Here is a 13,061-nt window from a genome sequence, read left to right on the forward strand (position 1 = left end):
CGGGGCCAGCATCTGTGCTGTCCCCAGCAGTATAAAAAGCTGCCTTGTCCTGGCCCGATCCATACAAAAAGCTGCCCTGGTAAGCAGCTCAGGGCTACTAGTTCTCAGGAGCTTCTAGGGCCCAGCCAATTGGTACCTGGGGACACTACCCCTTGTGCCAACAGGACTGCTGCAGCAGCATCCCGAATCCATTTTTAAAAATACCCCAAAATCCATGTTCTTCCACAGTTAAAATAAAAAACCACTCTATACACACACACATATATCTAAAGATAGACAGACAGACAGACAGAGAGACAGCGATCAGTTGGGTCATGCTTTACTGGTATATTTACAATGTTAAAGCAATTTGGAAGCCTACCAGTGTCTCTATCATCATGATAAAATAAATTCTAAATACCTATATGTGTTAATGTGTGCTTTTGGTTTTCTTCACACATGATGGGTGTGTGATGGGAGGGATGTGATATTTGCAGGAATAGGGTGAGAAGGGGTATGGGGGAAGACAGATGGGTGTGTGGAGGGATGTGGGTTGGTTGGTCTGTGGGTAGGTATGAGGCAATTGCTGGGGGGACTGTGGGTGTGGGGGACCTTGCGGGGGGCTGCTCAGGAGAGGTGGGTCCCCTGGCTCCCACAGGGTGCAGCCTAGAGGGCCCTAGCCCACCCACCCAGGGTCCCAGCTCCCCCCTGGAGGGCCCCAGCCCCCCTGCCCAGGGTCCCAGGCACCCTGGAGGGCCCCCTCAGGGTCCCAGCTCTACTGTGGAGGGCCCCACTCCCCCGCCCAGGGCCCATAACTCACCTTTCACAGCAGCAGCGGGGGGACCATGCACCATGCCCAGCTGGGTCCTGCCAGCCCTGGGGCTGCTCCTGTCACCCTGACAGGATGGTCTTGTGGTGGCAGGACCCAGCATGGCACGTGGGGACCGTGTGCGAGGCCCAGCCGGGTCCTGCCACCCTTGGGCCTGCTCTGCCGCCTGGCCGGGCCGGGCCCATGGTGACAGGACCCGGCACGGCACGCGGAAACCGTGTGCCGGGCCCAGTCAGGTACTGCTGCCCGGCCAGGCCATTCCTATAGCAGCAGAACCCGGCCAAGCCCGGCACATGGGGACTGCACGGAGCCAAGCTGGGTCCTGCTGGCCCTGGGGCTGCTGGTGCCGCCCGGCCAAGCTGGGCAACACCAGCAGTCCCAGGGCTGGCAGGACCCAGCTTGGCTCCATGCGGTCCCCGCACACCGGGCCGGGCCCTGCCGCTATAGGAATGGCCCAGCTGGGTAGCAGAGCAGCCCCAAGGGCAGCAGGACCCCATCAGGCCCGACATGTGGAAACCGTGTGTCGTGCCGGGTCTTGCTGCCATAGGCCCAGCCCAGTCAGGCGGCAGAGGGGCCCCAGGACCCAGCTGGGCCCGGCACGCATGCCGCATCCTGCCTCTGCCCCACTGTGCCTGTGGGGGGGGGTGAGGACCTGGAACAGCCCCATGTGGCTCTCTAGTCCGGCTTTGCACCAGAACATGTCACACACCTCTGAGAGCTGTGGCTCCTGTGCACGCCTCCCAGAGCCATGCAACCCGCTCCGGTGCAAAGCCGGACTAGTGAGCCGCACTGATCTGGGCCAGGTCCTCACCCCCTGCAGACCAGGGGACATCCCCCCCGCCACTCCCCAACCCCCCCGCATCCCCTTGCCGCCCCCCCAACATTTTTTCGTTTCCACATGTGCCTCTTGCCCCGTCTCAAAGGGGTTTGAGGCGGGGCAGGAGGCATGTGCGCGCTCGTCTGGATGCGCCCATAAAGGCTATAAACAATATTAAAGGCCAGATATCTCTCCTAATTGAAGAAAGCCATAGCCACATATTCTTAGAAATTCCCAAACCAGAAAGTACCATCTAAAAAGGGTCATAATGGCCACCATTAAAAATTAACCTTTTGCGATAATGAAACAGGTCATTAGTTTCAAGTCCCAAGCTAAGGCTTCAGAATGTAAAAGCCAACTTCGGTGAGAAAAGGTAGCTTACACACTAAACATCCATGTTCAGATGATGAATTGGAGTCTCTCAAAAGGAACGCGGCAAAATTGACCTCTTGTGAACAGAGTGGGCCTACAACCAAAACAAATAATGGGAACTAGATGTGCAATGAATTCACCACCCACTAAAAAGACTACTGGCAAGAAGGTGAAAAGTGAACCTTTACACCCTTACTTCCAAAGTAACACAAGTGGAGAAATGCATATGCCTTCCTAATGACTTTTACATATATCATAGTATGATCATAGTAGCTGCAGTCAGGAGGGACCTGATCAGATCATCTAGCCTGACTCCCTACCACAGGAAGGAATGAATGCTGGGTTCACAAGACCCCAGACAGTTGATCATCTAACCTCTTTCTGAATTTGCCTGAGGTAGGGGCGAGGACCACTTCCCTAGGAAGTTGGTTCCAGACTCTGGCCACCCCAATTATAAAATATTGCCTTCTGATCTCTAGCCTAAACCTATTCTCCATCAGCTTATTACCATTCTTCCTTGTCACCCCAGGTAGTGCTGGGGAGAATAGGGCTCTTCCTATTTGCTGTTGATCTCCCCTTATGAGTCTGTAGGCAGCCACCAGGTCCCCCCTCAGCCTCCTCTTGCCAAGGCTGAATAGGTCCCTCAGTCTCTCCTCATAGGGCCTGCCCTGCTGCCCTCTCACCAAACAGACGGCCCTCCTCTGAACTCTCTCCAGGCTGGCCACATCCTTCTTAAAGTGCGGCACCCAGTACTGGACGCAGTACTCCAACTGCGGCCTGACCAATGTCGCATAAAGGGGGAGTATCACCTCTCTGGACCGACTTGAGATGCATCTTTGGATGCATGACAAGGTATGGCTGGCCTTGCTGGCTGCGGTCTAGCATTGGCAGCTCATGTTCATCTTGGAGTCAATACAATAATGACTCCAAGAGCCCTTTCCGCCTCTGTGCTTACAAGAGGGGAACTCCCAGCCTGTATGTATGCTGTGGATTCCTTCTCCCAAGGTGCAGCACCCTGCATATTAGAGAGTTCAAGGTCTGCAAACCAAAGCATACAGATCTCTGAAATGTTTATCTGCAGAGACATTACATGGCACAAAGCTAAATGGGAAATGGAGGAGAGATGAGGATCCTGAGAACAAAAAAGGTGTAGTTTACAAAACTGAATTTTCATTTCATTTCTTATCCTAGGAGAAATGTTACAATCTTTGCATTCTACTATGCCTGAGGAAGCGTGTGTGCCCCCAAAAGCTTGCAAAACCAAACATTTTTTTAACTATCTACTTGGTCTAATAAAAGATATCCCCTCTGCCACAAGTTCCGATTCCTAGTTTACAAAACATATTTTTAAAACTATCAAACAGTAAGTAACAGTATTTAGCAAAATAACTGCCTTCTTTTAGATTACAGTGACATCTTGTGGCAAGTTTTATAAACACCTGTATAAAACACTGAAGCTTGCAGTTTTTTAAAAAACCCATCTACATTTTTCCATTAGTGACTGATTTGCATATGCTCTCCATGGTAGAAACAATGTGATAAATTGCATTTAACATGCACTTTAGACCAATTACTAAACTCTACCCATTAATCCATCATCTAACCTTCAAAATGATCACTTAAAAAAAATTTACTATACATAACATTTAAGAACAAAAGGAAGAAAAGATGAAAGAAAGAATGAATAGTTTCATAGTTGGTAGGGTCAGAAAGGACCTGAGCAGATCATCAAGTTTGACCCCCTGCTATGGGCAGGAAAGAACGCTGGGGTCAAATGACCCCGGCTAGGTGATTATCTAGCCTCCTTTTGAAGACCCCCAGGGTAGGTGCCAGCACCACTTCCCTTTGAAGTTGGTTCCAGATCCTAGCCGCCTTGACTATGAAGTACTGCTTCCTGATGTCTAGCCTGAACCTACTCTCAATCAACTGGTGGCCATTATTCCTACTTACTCCCGGTAGGGCCCAGGGGAACAGAGACTCTTCCATTCCCTGCAGGTCACCTCTGGTAAGTTTACAGATGGCCACCAGATTCCCTCTCAGCCTTCTATTGTGGAGGCTGAACAGGTTCAGGTCCCATAGCCTCTCTTCATAGGGCCTGCTCTGCTGCCCCCTGACAATGTGAGTGGCCCTCCTCTGGACCCTCTCGATGCTGTCCACATCCCTCCTGACATGCGGCACCCAGAACTGGATGCAGTACTCCAACTGCGGCCTGACCAGTGTTGCATAAAGAGGGGGAGGATCACCTCCCTGGACCTGCTCATGATGCATTTGTGGATGCATGACAGGGTGCGGTTAGCCTTACTGACCGTGTCCTCATATTGGCGGCCCATGTTCATCTTGGAATCAATAATGACTCCAAGATCCTTTTCTACCTCTGTGCTGACGAGAAGGGAGTTCCCCAGCCTATAGGTATACTACTAGTTCTTTCTCCCTTGTCACTATTGAATCCCATCCTATTCTCATCCACCCACCCCTGTAACCTGCCCAGATCTAGTTGTAGCCTGTCCCTCCCTTCTATCGTGCCACTTCTCCCCACATCTTAGTGTCATCTGCAAATTTGAACAAGGTGCTTTTCACCCCCTCATCCAAGTCACTGATAAAGATGTTGAACAGTACAGGCCCGAAGACCAAGCCCTGGGGGACTTCACTGCCCACATCACTCCAGGTCGAAAATGACCCGTACACCACCACTCTCTCGGTGTGGTCCTCTAGCCAATTTGCGACTGATCTGACTGTGTAGGCATCAACGCCACAGTCACCTAATTTGTTAATGAGAATGGGGTGAGAGGCGGTATCGAAGGCCTTCCTAAAGTCCAGACAGACTACGTCCACCGCAACACCTGTGTCCAAGAATTGTGACCTGGTCGGAAAAGGCAACCAGGTTGGTCTGACAGGACCTGCCCCTAATGAACCCATGCTGGTTGCCCCTGAGTGTAATCTCCCCTGCTGGTCCCTTGAAGATGTACTCCTGGAAAATTTTCTCAAAGAGCTTCCCCAGGAACGAGGTAAGATTAACGGGCCTATAGTTACCTGGGTCCTCCTTCCTTCCTTTTTTGAAAATGGGGACCACATTAGCCCTTTTCCAGTCCTCTGGCACATGGCCAGAACATCTCGAGTGCTCGTAAAGCCATGCCAGGGCTCCTGCAATGACTCTGGCCAATTCCCTCAGCATCCTGGGGTGGAGATCATCTGGACCTGCTGATTTAAACATGTCCAGCCCCACCAGAAGTTCCTTACCTAGGTCCTCCCTGACCCTAGGCCTGGCTGTGCCTCTCCTGAGAATGAAAGAATAAAAGAAAGAAAGAAAATTGCCTCCTCAGTATGCAAATTGTCCCACCAAAGTAAACTGGTTCTCATGACAGGGGTAGCTTCTACATGCAGCATGCATGCCTGAGGGACTCGGGAAAGGGAAGTGCTGGAATGGAATGGAGGCAGAGGCGGGTCTGTCTCAGGGGCAGAGATCAGCGCAGCACTTGGGGAAGCTCAGGGCTTAACTTGTGGCACACCAGACAAAAAATGGTTAGCCACCACTGGCCTAGAACAAGCAATATTCACTCTTTGGAGGGACATACATAAGGCTAAAAAAACTAAACCATTGGGGTGCATAGTCCATGGCATTTGCTTCTAATCAGAAACACACATTAAAACATTCAGAAAATTACTAGGCAAGTAACAGGTAAATCATACATAATTTTGCATGTATTTTGCATGTAGCTGTTCCTAAAACTAGCAGCTCCTCCCTTTCAGGCCTCTACAACTGAATTTACTGTAACTATGGTAATCTAGCTTTCTGGGTAGAGAAATAAAATATGCAACTCAAACAATAAGTTACAACAAAAATCCAGAGATGTGGGGCGGAAAATTTTCCAGTGCTTTATTTTTCTGTGGGAAATTTTCCATTTCTTAAAATTCACTGTTTCATAAAATTCATTAGTAAATGAATGGATGCCAATACAATATTAGGCAAGCTTGGCAGTTTCAAAGTTGTAATTAATGCTTTTCAGGTGATTATCCCAAAAGGGTGTGCGAGAGAGTACATATTTGTTTTATTGATTTGTTAACAGGAAGGTAAATACACGCACATAATAATCCAAGCCAAAAATCAAGTTATGAATTCACCTAATTGGCTGTGCAGGTCAGATCAAAAACAAAGCTAAAATTCTTATTGCATCTCAGACTACCAGTGAAAGCAAAAGCAAACTGTGATTAATTTTTGTTTCACTTTCATTTCAGCAAACACACAGAACAGCATCTCATTTTTCTTGAGTCGGGGAAGTTGGAAGTGTTTGCATAAGAGCTATTAGTTTTTTAATGCTTTTGGTTTGAAGGAGTCATAATAATGCCTAATCAGAAAAAACTAGTGTGTGGCATCATTGTAGTGAAGTTCAAGCCACTGAAGGAAGAAAGAAAGTTGGTAGATGTAAATATTGTGGGCAGGAGTATCCTAACAACACAACAAGAATGAAGAAACATTTAATAGCATGTAGAAAATGTCCTGAAAGAGCACAAGCCATATACAGAAAGCTAATACAATGAAGTGGTGGAACAACATCATCTGAGAAATGTTTACTTCAGGAATCCTATGTAAGTAAACAAAGTAATGTTAAACAACACACAGTATAGACTAGCATTTATGTTGTTTTAAAACATTATAATTTTAAAAGTTGTTAATGTAACTCTAGACTATTATTTGTTTATTTATTTAAAATATTTATATCCTGCTTTTCTGCTTGCGCTAAGCACCCAAAGTGACTGAGGCTTAACAATATATTTTTTAAAATTACATAATAGATAAACAGTTAACTGTTTCAACCCAGAAGAGCAAGCTTAGTCCTCTGACCGATAGCAGAGGCCAGACTATACTTCCCTTTGGCTCTGCAGGGCAACTGAGCAGCAAGCTGAGCAGCAAAGTGTTATTTCTGGCAGGGAGTGGGGAAGCAAGCTTCCTGCTGGTTCTCCTTCTCCTTCTCATGTACAAGGCCAGACTGGAAGACTAAAATAAAAACCTCTTCCCCTTTCACTGCAGGAACTTGGTAGCTCAAGTGAAATAGCAGATTTGCAAAAAATGGAAAATGAAAATGTTGAGCTGACAGGTCTGGGGGAAGAAAAAGCAGGTTCCTCGCTTTCAAGATCACTGCCACCAGATATGTGATCCACCATGAGTAGCTTGTTCAAGATAATCAAGCTTTATATCAAGCTTTGTGGACAAAATTTTAAAAGAAGATCAAGGAAAAGCAGATCAGACATTAGCTCGAGCTATATTTGCAAGTAGCACACCTCTTTCCATAACTTAAAATCAATACTGGAAGGAACATTACAAACTAATTTGCCCATCATATAAGTTACCGTCACGTTATCACTTATCACATTATGTCTTAGATCAGGGGCGGGCAATTATTTTGGGCGGAAGGCCATTTACTGATTTGCCAAGCTTTTAAGGGCTGCGCATGCGGCCCTGCCCCTTAACAGGTGCCCCACCCCGTGGCCGTCATCTAGTGATCAGAAGTCCCACCCCCATACCTTTGACCCCAGAAGTACTGCTTTCAGCAAAGGGTTTTGCCATCTCAGAACCAGAAAAATACCAAATTATATTCTAAAAAGTGATCGTCTACAACATTCATTAATTTGATTTCAAAAAATATTTTTGTCCCGATTTACATGCATTTTTATAGTGTATGCAGAGGTGACTGCACAATAGCTTAAAATGAAGTCTTATTCTTGTATATTCTGGGAAGTAGATATAGGTTTGTGGGTGAGGTTTGTGTATGGCAGTGCGAGGGGAGCCGCAGGTGCACATGTATGGAGGGGTGTGCATGTGGAACTCACCCTATGAGAACACACACACACACACACACACACACACACTGCCCCTGTGCCTGCACACACACGCACACATACACTCTGCCCCGTGCCTGCAGACACGCACATACTCTGCCCCGTGCCTGCTGACACACGTGCGCACACACATGCACACCCCTACCAACGCGGTCCCATGCTCAGCCAGCTGGGCAAGCAGCTGGGAGCCACAGCCACTGGTGCGGGAGCAGGGCAGAAGCAGGAAAGCAGGCAACTGGCTGGGAGCAGGTGGGGCTGGGCTGCTCAAGCTTGCAAGCCTGCTGACGGCTCCCTCTGGGTCCTACTGCCGCTGACTCCAGCCAGCTTTGACAGGGGACTGGGGCAAGTAAATATGCATTTACTAAATTTTTTAGGGGCTCCGTGGGCCGGACAGAATGGCCTGGCAGGCCAAATCCAGCCCACGGGCCTTATTTTGCCTGCCCCTGTCTTAGATAGAGAGTATGACAGAATTCAAACAGTGGTTATTCAAATGATTGGTCAAGCAGAATCACTGCCTCTGGAGGGATGGATGGATGGACTGATATACAAGGAAATCCTTTATTGAACATTATGTTAGCAACACCTGAACCAATATTCCTGAAAACAACTGCTACTAAATCTTCTCATCATACAGGTGAATACATAGCAAAATTACTGAGTGAAGAAACTGAAAGTGCAGGTCCCTCCAGGGTACAAGCCCTTGTAACTGATAATGAGAGTAATATGAAAGCTGCATGGCAAATATTAAAGGCAAAGTATCCTCATTTAATAGTATTTGGCTGTCTTGCTCTTGGGTTGAATGTGTTCTGGGTTTGAGTTCAAAGAGCATTCAATTTGCTATTACCAGTTTCAGTGGCTATCAAGAAACTTGAAAGAGATACACCAAGCCTTTCAAATATTCCAGAGATATTCAGACAACTGAATTAAAATCTAATTGAGCTTTTGCCTTCTTCACCTCTATCCAAAAAAGACGACGACAATGACAAACAAATGTTTACTCAGAGATCTGTGTTTTACTCTCATCCAGTTCATCTGGCAGCAAACCTTTTGGCTCCTCAACACAGAGGACAACATTTATAAGAAGATGAATTATAAACTGCTCTCAATACAGTTACGGAAGTAGCTAAGAACGTCCCCAACACCAACAAAATAGCCGTGATGACAGACAGTGTTGAGTACTGTGTAAAAGAAAAACTTTGGAGGAAAAGCATCATTTGGCGGGCAGCAGAGAATATACCTCCTGTCACATGGTGGAAGGGATACTATGTGACACCTGAATATTGTCTAAGATTGCTGTAAGGATCCTACACATTCCACCAACAGCAGCTTCTTGTGAACGGAACTGGAAGGCTTTCAGCTCAATCAAGACAAAAAAGAGGACTAGACTAACAAACGAACGCACGGTTCAGCTTGTTTCTATTTCTCAAAATCTCTTGCTTTTGGAGAATCAGGCAGAAGCACAATTAGCAAAGAAAATGCAGTGTGATAAGTTACCCTTGCCCATAGACTCAATGGTAAAACCATCCTCCAGCGAAAGAGAAAGTGGTTCAGATAGTTCTGAATCAGATTTGCCTCAATCCGAATCTGAAATGGAACTACTAAGTGGAACTAATAAGAAGAACAGTTCTGAATGGTATGGGTTAAAAGCAAAAGAAAAACAAATAATTTATCCTTTAACAGTGCTCTAGGAAGGAAGGGAACAGGTCCTCAAACAAGCAAGAAGGTACCAACAAGTGAGATGATTGCACCCAGGAGACCCAAGATGGAGGTGAAAAGAGTAGGAGGCTACTGCCCAGTTTCCTACTATCTGTTGGCTAGGTAGAGCTTCACTAGTTGTGATGATGGTGCTTGGGTTGGGAAGGCAAAGGAAAGATCATTAGATCTGGCATCTAGCTGGGGCTAGATAGGCATCTAGCTGGGGTCATCTACACCCAGCACTCTTTCCTGCCTATGCAGGGGGTCGGACTCGATGATCTGTTGAGGTCCCTTCTGACCCTAAGATCTATGAATCTATAAGTAGTGCAAGTGATTCTGCAGATAAGACAGTGAAACTGGAGGTGCCGCAATGACCTCAAAGGAAGAGTTAAACTCTGCTGAACAGAAGAGTGGACAACCATAGCATACCATGCAGTTCTTTCGGTGTGCTAAAATTAGTGTGTCAACAGTTTTCAGTGCCTTCATTTTTTTTCTTAAATTTAAACAAACAATGTAAGGGAAGTACATGCTACTGTGTATTGTCTTTACATTTTTACAAGTATTCCAATAAAAGTAATTTCTTTCCACATAAAGCTTTGAATTTGTTTGAATATAACATTTAAACCACACTAAGTGAGCTGCATTTAATTTGTTTCCTCAATCAAATATTTCAGTTCAAATACATGTGGCTATTGGGACATAAACATAAAGGTACTTTTTTAGGGTTTTTTTTTTTTACTAAATATAAGTCAAATAAACATGATAAATCAGATTATGCTCTATTTAGGGCATTGGAAAATTTTTCAGAAATTTTTTTCTGGAAAATTTTCTGATCCAAAATTTTCTGGAAAACCCACATCTCTGCAAAAAATGTTTCTAAAAATAGTTTTTTCTTTAAGATGTGGCCTGGTATGGATTATAAGTGGATCTGCCAAAGTCACTGGGAGCAAAAGGGATTTTCATAAACCATTCACAGCATGCAGCGCCCATATTGTGGCCTTTTGGCAGTGAGCCCACCCCTTCCCACCAATTGGCTAAGGGGCACCAGTGGCCCTCCCTCATGTCACTGATTGGCCAAGAGCTGTCTATCATGAAGCCCTGCCCCTTGCTGCTGACTGGCAGAGAGGGGTGGGACCACCAAGGGTCAGTCCACTCAGCTAATCAGTGGCAAGTGGTACAGGGGCAGGTTATGCCAGCATTTCCCAACCAGTGTACCATCAGGCACGTCCAGGTGTGCCACAGCATTTTGGGCTGGACCCACGCCCCAAGCCTGCTGCTGCAGACACAGACAGATGGGGAGCGTGGCTTCTGCCAGACAGGGGCTGTGGCTCCAGCCTAAAATGCCCTCTGGCTAACCGTTCGCCATACCTCCCTGTCAGCGTCTGGCTGGCTGTGCGCCACAGCTCCCCACCCCTTCCCCTGGTATCTGGTGTGCCATAGTGTTTTTTATTTTGGTAAGTGTGCCGTGCGGTGAAAAAAGTTGGGAAACGCTGGGTATTGCCATCTTGCCTGCTCCACTTTGCCCCAGGGCTCCCCAGCCTGGAGGCTGGGCCTTAGTGGCCATGAGGACCCAGCTCCACTGAAGAGCCAGCATTTTATTTTTTAGTGAGATTGTTTTCTTTCTTTTGATTTTGCAGATGATGAACAATTTCACAAGTGTCCACAGAATCTGCAAAATCGCAAATTAAGTAGGTTCCTAATAAGATACGGTGTTTAGGTTTGCCAGACCTGCCATCCTGAATTGTGCCACATCCATTTGCACGGGGACATCCACAGGCACAGAGGGGGAAAGACAGAATCTGGCATCTGGGGCTGGTCCTGATCAGGCCCAAAGCTGGCGGACCCAGCAGGTAGGGCTGGCCCGGTGCAGCCCCATACACCGCACGTGCCTCAGCCCAGCCCTGCGCCCTGCCTGCCGAGCTGCGGGGCTGCTCTGGGGTGTCACTGCACGCAGGGCCCGCTGCAGACCGGCCTCCTGTGCTGGACCCGGCCTGGGCAGCAGGCTTCGGGCGACGTGTGGGCTACATGCAGGCAGCGGGCCTGGAAGCAGCGCAGGTGCCTGGTCCGGGGCACGCGGGGCCGAGCTGCCGGCCTTGCCCTGCTCTGCTCCAGGCAGCACGGCTGTACCGAGCGCCGCTGCATAGCGGAGCCGAACGGGGCTTCGGCAGCCGGCGAGACCAACCCACGCTTCCTGCGCCGCTTCGGCCCGGCCCCAGGGCCCGCGGCGCCCCCCTACTTCAACGCCTCACTCGGGTGCAAAACTGTAAAGCGCCACGAGTCCGCGCAGCGCCCCAGACCCCCGCCCGCCGCGGAGGCACTCACCTCTCGGCAGCCGTCAGCCGTTTGGGCAGTTTAAAAATGGCGCCTCGGCTCCCGCCCCTGCCCGTCCCGCCCCCTCCCATGAGCCCTCCCGGGAGCCGTCCACTAGCCAACGACCGGAGCCGGGAGAGTGCCGCCGGGCCCGGCCGCCGCGAGGCACCACGGGAACGCGGAAGCGGCAACAGGAGGCGGCGCGGAGAGACGCGCGGTTGCTGTGGAAACGGGTCGGGGCGCGCGGAGCGGCGGGAGGCCTCGGCCCCGCCCCTGGAGGCAGGCGCCGCCGCTCGGCGCCCGCCCTCTGCACCCCCTCCACCCCGGCAACGCACGCAGATCCCAGCACTCTGGTTAGCGCGCGTCCCCCCCCCCCGGTCAAAATCTCTGAAGACTGATTTCTGCTGAGGGGGAGAACTAGACCGGTCCTGGTGCAGTAGGCCCCTTTTTGAGTGAGGTGCGTGGTTCTTAAATCTTTTCAGATTCAAACCCCTAGGAAAATGCCAACTTAAGTTTTCACTCTTTTTGAATGTGGAAAAATAATATTGGACTAATTCTTCTGTTGCAAAGACCTCTGAAACCCCACACTGATGCTTTATCTCCACCCAGGCTGCTTTTAACAGGGGGGTTCTTATGTGAAATCTTTGGGTTTACACCTTGCAAATCATGTTTGCATACCTAGCAGGGTACGATCCCCTGTAGCACTCAAAAGGATCTCCAAGCACCCTGTTTGAGAAGCACTGAGTTTAAGACAAGGTAAATTAAAACAAAAACTGCCATCCCTGTCACAAGGTCACATTAGGTTTCCAACCCAGCAGAAGCATGTGCAAGGTATCCAGATCACTACAAATAAATAAAAACAATTTTTTTAAATGTGACAAAAGATTTACAATTTCAATTAGTTCCCCTAGGGGTTGTTATAACCTTAGATACCAGAACTGCCAGTATGTTACAATTTCCCAAAGATCAAGAACAGTATGTGTAGATCAAATCTTTAATGTCTCTCTACTAAAGGAACTCATGTACAGATTGATGATTCAGTACAGATTTTATAACTACTTTATGATGAACCTTTTGACAATTTTAAGAGATGAAAACAAGTTTTTAAAGTAGCATGAAATCCATAGTGGTTCTGTGCAATACTGAATTAACATGTAGTAACAAAAAATTACAAGGTTTTTTTCCCATGAAGCTAATGAAGATTAATTTAAACAAGTTTTGGAT

The 13,061-nt window shown here is 48.0% G+C and overlaps 1 protein-coding gene across 6 annotated transcripts in view; it reads right to left on the reverse strand.

Annotated features, from left to right (window-relative positions):
• Nucleotides 1-11,929, reverse strand: part of CEP83 (centrosomal protein 83) — a 50,707-nt gene extending 38,778 nt beyond the window's left edge. For 3 of the 6 annotated variants that reach the window (XR_002088180.2, XR_002088181.2, XM_019480877.2), the window contains exon 1: nucleotides 11,850-11,928. The gene's annotated coding sequence lies outside the window, so the exon portion shown is untranslated. Of the gene's footprint in view, nucleotides 1-11,849 lie in introns of all 6 variants that reach the window. The other 3 variants (XR_002088182.2, XM_006267461.3, XM_019480876.2) reach the window with 3 other exon arrangements.
• Nucleotides 11,930-13,061: the final 1,132 nt, after the last annotated feature.

The sequence above is a fragment of the Alligator mississippiensis genome, chromosome 4 (genome assembly GCF_030867095.1).
Source record: "Alligator mississippiensis isolate rAllMis1 chromosome 4, rAllMis1, whole genome shotgun sequence".
NCBI lineage: Eukaryota > Metazoa > Chordata > Crocodylia > Alligatoridae > Alligator > Alligator mississippiensis.